The sequence below is a fragment of the Primulina eburnea genome, chromosome 7, assembly GCF_022965805.1.
Source record: "Primulina eburnea isolate SZY01 chromosome 7, ASM2296580v1, whole genome shotgun sequence".
Lineage (NCBI taxonomy): Eukaryota > Viridiplantae > Streptophyta > Magnoliopsida > Lamiales > Gesneriaceae > Primulina > Primulina eburnea.
Window position 1 is genome coordinate 10585741 of NC_133107.1, and position 11334 is coordinate 10597074.

Here is an 11334-nt window from a genome sequence, read left to right on the forward strand (position 1 = left end):
ATAATGTATCATATACCTATATTCCGTAAAGATTTGCAAACACCAGTAATTAATCATCTAAGAATTGACATAGCCAAATTACCTCATTTCTTTTTAATTATTATTTATTTCTAATGTTAGAACTAAACATCTTACAATATGAAATATAGAGATGGATAGATCATAGATATTTTGAAATATGAATCCATACACAAACACCACTTTGTTTTTTGAATCGTCTGCAAACACCTTGTGCCCTCTGCATTTTTAATGTGTTTTTTCCTTAATTGGATAACAACTATTTAGGATTTCATGTAAAAAGACTAAAACAAGTAGCATAAAATTTGGGAGGCCTCAACACAACAGCACATAGATACCTTCAAAAAGAGAAAAATATTTTACATGGGTAGTAAAAAAATGATAGGAGATGTCGAGTTGAGGTGGGCTAAAAAGGATAGTGTTAGGATGTGTTAATAAACTTTTAAATGGGTAGTAAAAAAAAAAAAAAATTTGGGCTGGGCTACAGCTCATGAGAGCCCATGTGTGGATACGTCCTGCGTCTAACACAAGTTTTTGACAAATTATATATATATATATATATATATATATATATATATATATATATATATATATATATTATATTACAAAAACCTAAAACCTAATACTTTGATCTGATACACATACACGATCCCTAAAACAATTATAAACATTTTCACTTCATAATTCAGTTCAATTTAGGTTCGAAAGTTATGTAAATTCAGAACAATGTGACAAAATATCATCAGTCCAAACCATATCCTGAGAAATTGCACGATTTTGACTAAATTTTTAGTTCTTTTTAAATTGAAATTTTCCACTATAATTGATGTCACACATCAGTATTTGTTCTACTATAAGAGGTTCGAATCATTCTGTTTTGTTAGTGAAGCTTTGCACTACAAATTTATGCTACTGTTATAGTTTTAAATTTGTTAAAAGTAAATCAAAATAAAATCTAGTGTTAGTAGTTGGGTGAGCTTTTTTCTCATAAATTTTTTTGTGTATATTAAATAAGACGATCACCATGCATTACTTGACAAGTAGGTGCGATGAATTGTAGTTCAAAATTATATTCATATTTGTTCAGATGAAAGACGATCAAGAAAATTTTCGAGGCCGTCTCAAAATCTTGTCACATTTGGACAGATGAATTTGAAATCTATTGATTTTGATTAGATTTTTATTGTTAATAATGAAACAATATATGAAATCATAAATCTATATCATATTTATTAGGCAAAAACTTGTGTTAAACGGTCTTACGGATCATATTTTGTGAGACGAAAATCTTATTTTGATCATCCATGAAAAATTATTACTTTTTATGCTAAGAATATTATTTTTTATTGTGAATATCGGTAGGGTTGACCTGTCTCACAGACAAAGATTCGCGAGATCGTCTCACGAGAGACCTTCTCAACTTATTAACACGATTTTGATGCAAAATAGAAGAATTTTAAACGCATATATTATCTTGTGAACTTAAATCCATCGTAACTAACGTAGAACTTTATATAAATATTGAAGATGATATTTGAAGTTTATGATATTTTTTATCTGATTTACAAAAATACATTTGAATATATATTAAAATTTTGAATTCTTCGATCCATTCTTAGCAAAATCTCAACGAGGTCCCATCAATGAAACTGTCATCTCATTCGCAGAGTGGATTTCAACTTTTTGGGGAATTCACCGTACATGGGGGGCAGTGTCCCATATGTAGATCAAGGGTCCAGATTTAATCATAAGTATACGAGATCCACTATTTTTTTTTTTTAAATCACAAATGTGGCTAAATCTGGACCATCTAAATCTTGTGGGGCACTGCCCCACAGGTAGGATCGAACGAACCACTTTTTGGTTACCTGGAGTTGCTGTAAAACAAGTGCTCCTTGCAGCAAAAGCAGGATGCTGGGATGATGCTAGGGCCGTTTGTTCGTTACTTAACATGGCGACGACTTCCAACATTGTAGGCCTTTCGTCCGGACTTTCTTGAACACATAACAGCCCTACATGAATGTATCTCGATGGAACGAAAGAGGAAGACGATGAAACTTCTAAAACGGGATCGAGCAGCTCGGTTGTTTTGTTGTTTCGCCAAAGCTTCCAAGCCTGAAACCAGACAGTTTAATGCTAAAACGGGGAAAGCATTTTGTTTTTTAGAAGTTCAAGTAAAGATATGGTGAAGGGTCTTGAATTGAAATCAAGAACTCACATGGTCAAGAAGGCTAAAACTGTCGGAATCGTAAAACCCATTACTTTTCCTTCCACTCAGAATCTCAAGCAACAAAACTCCGAATGCAAACACATCAGACTTGATCGAAAAGTTCCCTCCCGATACATACTCCGGGGACATGTAACCACTGGTTTTTAACGAAAAATATGTCATCAGTTTGTAGCTCTTGCAGCGGACTCGATGAATGTGAATTCTTGTAATGACATTATATCAGTTTCACTTACTAAGTACCGACGATTCGTTTAGTGTTTGCTTGTGAATCATTCCCTCCAAAAATTCTCGCCATCCCAAAATCAGAAATCTTTGGTTTCATATCTCCATCAAGTAGGATGTTACCAGCTTTTAATCTCTGTGAACTATTCGTAGCCGGGAGTACTGATGGAGATAGAGAAGCCCTTGGGCAATACCATCTATGATCTGAACACGTCTGCTCCAGTCCAGCAACTCTTTCTTCGTAGGATCTGCGAATCGAAGAGTTGTTTGTGTTAACAGAACAAAGATAACAAAGAAAAACTTGTAAAGGATATGTGCTAGTGGAACAGGACGAAGAATTGTGAGATTCAAACTGAAAAGGAAAGAATCCAGGCTTTTGTTCGGCATGTATTCGTAGACTAATATCTTTTCATCTTCTTGAATACAGCATCCCAATATTCTCACAAGATTTCTGTGCTGAAGCTTTGCAATTAGCTCCGTCTCGTTTCTAAATTCCTCGAGTCCTTGTCCGGACATTTTGGAAAGCCTTTTCACTGCTACAAATTGTCCATTAGCCAACTCTCCCTGTGTAAACAAAGATGAAAATGTGCTCACTTCTCCGGCTGAAGTGCCGTATGACAGTTCGAGCAGACAGTTTGCCTCTCGTCCTTCGCATCTTACGCAGCAGAAGCACCTTTACATAGTAAGAAGCATTACCTTGTAAACAGGTCCAAAGCCACCTTCCCCAAGCCTGTTTCGGGCAGAAAATTTATCAGTCGCTGCTATAATGCTTGTAAAACTAAATACTGGCAATTCATAATCTCTATTATCTGATTCTCCATGACGATTTTCGACTGCAGTGCGCTGATTTTTAGTTGGTCCAGTGGAATTCAGATCAAGTAGAAGAAGATTTTGAAATGTTTTCTCATATGCTCGAGACATGGGAAAAAGATGTACATTAGAAACAGGTTAAGACCAATGAATCAATTACAGGCCTTGATCATACACTACAATCTAATAGATAGTATACCTTTTCGTTTGAACCTGAGACGCAAGAAAAAGATGAAAGCACCAACCCCGATCGTAAGTGTGACCGCGGAGAATGCATAAGCTAGATTTCTACCTTTCCCGTTTCCTGGAAGAACAGAAAAGTTACAGAGTCTAAGACAACCCAGAGAATCCTATGCAGTCACAATTCTCGTACCTTCTCCCCGAGTTTTGGCAGAATTCGTTCTGATGTGGAGATCACGACCAGTACCATTGATCCTGCTTTGTCCCAGATCTAAAATATCCCCAATATATAAGGAGCAGCCACCTATGCCGCTGAAAGCATAAGCGCTGCATGAGCAATCCTTAGAGCAAGCGAACTCACATATATCAGAACTTCCAACTCCCAGTAACTTAGGATTTGCAGGCAGTCTAGTATTGGTTAAATTCACAAACTCAGAGTTCCCTTTATGACACCGGGAGCGATTTTCTCTGACACATCCACTGGAAAAATCATTGAGATGCCAATCTCCTGGGAACTTAGGCACAAACTCAGGCAAACAGGCACAAGGTGGAGCATTATTTGAATCACAAATTGTGTTAGCCCCACAGTATCTGTAAATATTGCATTGTTCAGAAGGTTGCCTCCAGTCTATAATCCACTCTTGATCGGCCTCAGACCATGACCATTTTGTCAAGATCCCATATAATTCGAGCACAATCCTAGACATTGTTGTTACATTATATTCAGCATAAACAAAGTACGAGGCATTATTGAATGAAAAAGAAGAGAGGCTGCCCGAGTTGTCGAAGAACAAACCATGTCTCCTATCTTCATAAGTTCCACTTCTCCATTGTTGGTGGCTATTAGAGCATCTCCAACCCAACTCCAAAATGGAGTATTCCTTCAGTAATAGAGAATGGCATTCTCCTCCAACCGATCTTTATTTCTCTACTCCATTTTAGAGTAAGGAATAGTAATCCTCTAAAAATGGAGGATAACTATTCAAATGGAGGATGCAAATGGAGGATGGGTTAATTACAGAATTGCTATTATGAAAATTGCAATATAATTCCTTGTAGTTTTATCAAATTTTTTGGCCAATTTTTTAATAATTTCGAATTTTTTTATTTATTTTTAATGTTAAATATTTTTTTGGCTACTTTTTAATTTCGAATTTTTTAAATGTTTTTAATTTTAAATAATTTTTTTGTCCAGTTTTATATTTTATATTTCGAATTATTTAATTCTGGAAAATTTATTTTAATTGTTTTATTTTTTTGCATGAATTATTTATAATTTACAATTTATAATAGTCACAAAATAGAATTAATGAACAATATAATGACAAAAAAATTACATAACATAATTTACTACAAACATTTATTATCGATTTAACTTAACTTGATAAACATTCAATATTTGTAGACATAATAAAGTAGACAATAAAGAAACACACACCACAATAAAGATAAACATATCACAAAAAAAAAAAAACACACACACACACACACAACAATAAAGATAAACACATTCTTAGTATTTTTAATGGTCAATTTGTGTGTTGTTCTTTAAATCATGTGTCGTTTATGTTTGTCTTGATTTATATTTTATGTCTGTTTGATGAATGTTGTCTTTTGTTTGCAATTTGATGACAAATAATGTATTGTTTTAAATAAACGAGTCGAATACACATGTAGTTGTGTTATGTTTAGCGAATTAATTAAGTTTAGTTAAATAATACATTATGAAATTAATTAATTATATATATGTGTGTATTTGAAAATGAAATAAATTAGAGAAATGAAATATTTGGTAAAATTTATAAGATATGGGTTGAAAATGAAATAAATTAAAAAATAGAGTATTTCTTAATATTTAAAGGAAATGGGTTGAAAATGAAATAAATTAAAAAAATAGAGTATTTGGTAATATTTTGAGGATATGGGTTGGAGAAGGTTTTTGAAAATAGAGATCATGAATCTCTATTTTAGAGGATAGAGGATGAAAAATAGAGGATATGGTTTGGAGATGACCTTAAGCCATATAAACAGTTCGGCACGACCATTCCTTTTCACACCTAATGAGTAATTCCCTTGAGCAGGATCGCTCAAATTCCTCCATGAAAAAAGTTTTATTTCCGTTGAGCCACTGAATCCAACCGTTCCACGCGGAAGCCAAGTATCCGTGGGATGACTTGAGCTCCACCAAAGGGGCGACTTCGAGCCATTTCTTAACACAAAATTCCCAGGGGCCAATTAAAAAAGTAGGAGAGAGAAAGAAAGTATTTAAAAAATAAGGACTCTAACTTTTTTTTTAAGAAACAAGGAGTTGACTTTTGATTATTATATTAACTGTAATTAAATTTTTTAACTTAATTAATTCTCTTCTTCTCGGTCGACACACATCTTACTTTAATTAAAATTTACGAGTCAGATACAAAAACAAAATTTTGGTCGACCAAAGCTATGTGTAGACCAAAAATTTGGTCTACCCAAATTGCTTTGGTCGACCAAGAAAGCAAAAATTGCTTGAGTCGACCCAGCTTTGAGCATTGGGGTCGACCAAAGCTTTGGTCTATCCAAGCTTTGGTCGACCAAATAATTGGTTTGGTCGACCAAAGCAATTCTTTGGTCGACCAAAGGGTCTACCCATTTTGGGTAGACCAATGAAGGTAGACCAAAGAAATATTGGTCTACCTGCTTTGGTCGACCAAAGCTATTATTTCTTTGGTCTACCTAAATGGGTGGACCAAAGAAATTGGTCTACCCAAAATGGGTGGACCAAGCCTAAGGCTTGGTCGACCAAGCTTTGTTCGACCCAACATTTTTGATCGACCAAGATTTGATCTTGGTCGACTTAAGTAAATTAGTTGTGAAATTATGATCCATATGTTAAAATATATAATTCAATTGAAATTGTGATAACATATAATTGTGATTTTTATGTTAAAACATGTAATTCAATTGAAATTGTATTCATATGTTAAAATAGTAACATAGTTGTGAGATTTATATGTCAAAACATGTAACATAATAAGTTAAAACATATTACATCATAGAACATACTAAACTTGTGATTATGTAATTGTGATTTATATATTCAAACATATAACATTCATATGTTAAAACATGCAACAAAGTTATGAAATTGTGATTCATATGTTAAAACATATAACATAATTGTGAAATTGTAATTCATATGTTAAAACATGGAATAAGTTGTGAAATTGTGATTCATATGTTAAAACATATAACATAATTGTGAAATTTGTGAAATTATGATTCATATGTTAAAACATGTAACATAGTTGTGAAATTCTGATTCATATGTTAAAACACTGATTCATATGTTAAAACATGTAACATAGTCGTGAAATTGTGATTCATATGGTAAAACATATAACATAATTGTGAAATTGTGTCGACCCAGTTAAATATGTGATTCATATGTTAAAACATATAATATTATATAACATAATTGTGAAATTGTGATTCATATGTTAAAACAACATGTAACATAGTTGGTTGTGAAATTGTGATTCATATGTTAAACCATATAATATAGTTGTGAAATTATGATTAATATGTTAAAACATATAACATAATTGTGATTCATATGTGAAAATATATAACCTAATTGTGACTTATATGTCAAAACACATGTAACATTGTTGTGAAATTGTGACTCATATGTCATAACATGTAACATTATAGAATATACTTGTGAAATTATTTTAAAAATATGCAACATTGGTCAAAACAACATGTAACATAGTTGGTTTTGAAATTGTGATTCATATGTTAAAACATATAACATAATTGTGAAATTGTTATTCATATGTTAAAACAACATGTAACATAGTTGGTTGTGAAATTGTGATTCATATGTTAAAACATGTAGCATAGTTGTGAAATCGTGATTCATATGTTAAAATATGTAACATAATTGTGAAATTTGTGAAATTATGATTCATATCTTAAAACATAATTGTGAAATCATGATTCATATGTTAAAACATGTAATATAGTTGTGAAATTGTGATTCATATATTAAAACATGTAAAATAATTATGAAATTGTGATTAATATGTTAAAACATCTAAGATAATTATGAAATTGTGACTCATATGTCAAAACACATTTAACATAGTTGTGGAATTGTGACTCATATGTCAAAACATTTAACATTATAGAACATATTTGTGAAATTATATGTTTCATATGTTAAAAACATGCAACATTGGTAAAAATTGTGTAATTATCCGTCAAAATTAAGTAATTATCGGTCATATTTGTCAAATATATGGATTCATGTGTTGTTGACCCAAAAGCAACCTTGATCGAACCAAAAGCAACAAGGTTGACCGGTCAGACCCAGAAATGAGCGACGGTTTGAATTTAACTGTCGCTAATTAGCGACTGTTTTAAAGCTGTCGCCGATTTTGTAGCGACGGATTGTGTTAAACCGTCGCTATTGAATACGGTTTATTTTAACCGTCGCTAATAGCGACGATTTATAAAAACTGTCGCTGATTTATTTAGCGACGGATTACCGACGACTTTTTTAAAACCGTCACTAATAGCGACAATTTAATATAATCCGTCGCTAATTTGGGTTTCGACCCAACATTTTGGGTCGACTAATATCAAATCTTGGTCGACCAAGACCCAATGACGACCAAGACCAAAATTTTGGTCTTGGTCGACCAACCAATGGACGACCAAGACCAAAACTGGTTGGTCGACGACCAATTGCTTTACTTAGAAGTCTGGTCGACCAATATTGTGGTCGATTTTAAGTCTGGATTGATTTTTTTTTTTAAGTAAATTGACTAATCACAATAAATCGAAATAAATATGAAAGATAAATTGTTTTGAGAAGAAGTCGACGGAAAATAGATTTAGATTTGGAGTCGACTGAAATGAGAATGAATACAGTGTTAAGGGTTTCTAAATCAAATTTAATAATATATTTATGTTTAAACATAAGGACATTTACGTAAATTGACTCATGGATCCTTTTTTTTAAATAAATCACTTTTGGATCCCTTCTTCCCTAAATTTCCCAAATTCGCAGTGTCGAAAAGCACTGCGTCTGTAGCATTTGAAATCCTGGCTACTTCAAGAACTTTAGAGTTGAAGCTAAGGAACAATCCTCCTTCGGACAATTCGAGTCGCGAACCATTACGGTCGGCAGAAGGGATAGGGTCGTTCCTATTCGCAACCCAAACAATAGTTCGAGCTGGTATATTTTTGTACCATATACCGATGTAAGAGTTGGTAGAATTAACAGGAGAGAAGAATCCCAGTTCAAACTTCTTTCCTTTGGAGATTATGGTCTGGTTTGGAAACAGGGATTGCCCCGATAAAATGGTGTCCGATTCGATGCAAAAGGAACCGGAGATGGATATGATATATAAGAACCAACGGAACCTCCTCGCAAATGCCATTTATAAAGCGAGAGAATCACGAAGCTACTGCAAATTAATCCTACACAAGCAAGATCGGAGAATTAGATTCTTGAAGCCTCAAAATGGCCATTTTTTCAAGAAAATTCATTGCAACCGAAATCTCAAATGTAGAAAAGCTAGGTGACCCTCCATTGCAAAATAAAATCATGGGTTTATTGCAAAAGCATCACTAAAAATTTTAAATTTGGAGAAAGCTGGAGACTGGGAAGTCTTTGTTCAGTATTTATCAGTCAACCAATTAAATAATTGGCATCGTAATGTGACAGAGCTCCTTGAAAAGTCAGATTTTGGGGCTGGACGACAAACAGGCAAGTGAAAATTTAAGACATTGTTATTATTATTATTTTGATGATTTTATTATTCTTATTCTTCTGAAATTATAACTTTTTGAAAAATTGAATTATATCATCGGAAGTATTTTTTTAACATAAAATTACAAAAATACTACAATTATATGTATTAGATTTAGAAGGAGTCTCATGTGAAACTGTTTCACGGATACTAATCTATGAAATGGGTCAACCATACTCATGTTCACAATAAAAGTAATACTTTTAGCATAAAAAATAATACTTTTTAATGGATGACCCAAATAAGAGACTCGTCTCACAAATACGATCCCGTGAGACCGTCTCACACAAGTTTTTGCCTTAGATTTAACTGTTATATGCATGTGTTGTAACACTCATTCACAACATATAGCGAATATATTAATTAAACTAACAAATAAACTTTAATTAATAAAATACGACTGAATAAACTTGTGTAGTGCTTTAGCCAAAATATTCAATAGAAAATTGTAATTATTTCAGATAACCAATACTAGTGAAACTACGAAAAACTAACTTCCTTAACAAGTCAAGGAAGTAAATAGTATACTAAACAAACAACAACAAAATCACGGATGCAAAAACTGAATCGCAGAAAACCAGAGCCAAAAATAACTCTTTAACCAACACTTTACACGAGTGTTGGTTTAGAGTGTCTCCAATACTTTACGACAACACAGCAATACACTTTGGCTTGAGTCCTTTATTAATTCTCCGATGTAATTCTTTGCTCTTTTTGCGGAATTTCACTGCTCTCCTCAACTCAAAAACCACACGCACGCAACATCAATTATCTCTTGTTTCTAGACTTCTTTGGCCCTATATTTTATTTCTTGTATAGAGTCATTCACAAATATAGAAACAAAAAATTCATTAAGAAATAAATTCTTTTGAAAAATAGTATAATATTTAGAAATCTTATCATAAATATCAATATTTTTTAGCAAATTTTATTAGTTTAGAAAGACAAAACTCCATATTCTAATATCATAATATTATATCACCAAGGAAAAATTAATTAAGAAATAAAATATTCTTTTCAATCTCCTTTTTTTCTTCTTTTTGGTCAAAAGATCCAAAAATGATATTATCTTTTCGATATGCATTATCTCCACCTTAATAGCAACTCCATGAATTATATAGTTATTGAAACTGTAACGTACCGTACTTTTAACTATTTTAAAATTTGCGGAAAAATGTAAATTTTCTTAAATACAAAATAAACTTTCAAATTTGCATTAAAATAACTTGCTCGTCTAAAAACATTTGCAATAGAAACAACCAAACCCAGTTTGTCAAAAGTAATAATCGTTTAAATATCATATATCACTTCATGAAAATCAGAGTATTTGAAACAACATGCATAAAAGTATTCATAAAAACATGGGCGGTCCTCGGGTTTAGCCTCCTGCGCAGTCCAAGCCAGCTCATTGGTCCCCATTCCTCGTCTCCTCAAAGTCTTCCTCACCTGCATGCATCGATCAAGTCTAGTGAGTCTAAAGACTCAACATGTATAAACCGGAGATAGCAAGTACTACATAATAAAACCACATACATCATTAAAGTAGAGTTTACATACTTGAAACTTGAACGTAATAGCATAAATATACTTGACACTTGAACGCAGTAGCATAAACATAGACGTGCCATGATCATAAAATTTTTCTTAAACATACTTGCATCATACATACTTAAGCATACATAACATCATTTTGCGTAGAGATATGTTTCAAAGCAAGTGACTCATACATAAATGCGTCTTATCAGACTAAACCACAGTACTGGGCTACAGGAAAAGTCCACTGCCACATACATGAGATCTCTGGTCATGCTTTACCGCTTTCTAATCCTGATCTAAACCCGGTCATACTTTATCAGGTCGGAGAGGTCCTCGGCCACGTTCACCGAATTCCAAACCCGTTCATAATTTGGCTACAAGACATTTAGTATACATTAAAAATAAAATATTTTCTTTTGCACGTCAAACATGCTTACGTAGCGTTGAGGGATTCGTTGGATCTCGCTTGGGGCCACTGCTGCACATACTAACATGAGTTCGAATCATATCTTGCATAACTTAGACATATAGTCATGC

At 32.9% G+C, this 11334-nt stretch overlaps 1 pseudogene; it reads right to left on the reverse strand.

Moving 5' to 3' along the window:
* Positions 1–1523: 1523 nt before the first annotated feature.
* On the reverse strand, positions 1524–9192 carry LOC140835683 (G-type lectin S-receptor-like serine/threonine-protein kinase At4g27290; annotated as a pseudogene).
* Between the last annotated feature and the right edge of the window lie 2142 nt (positions 9193–11334).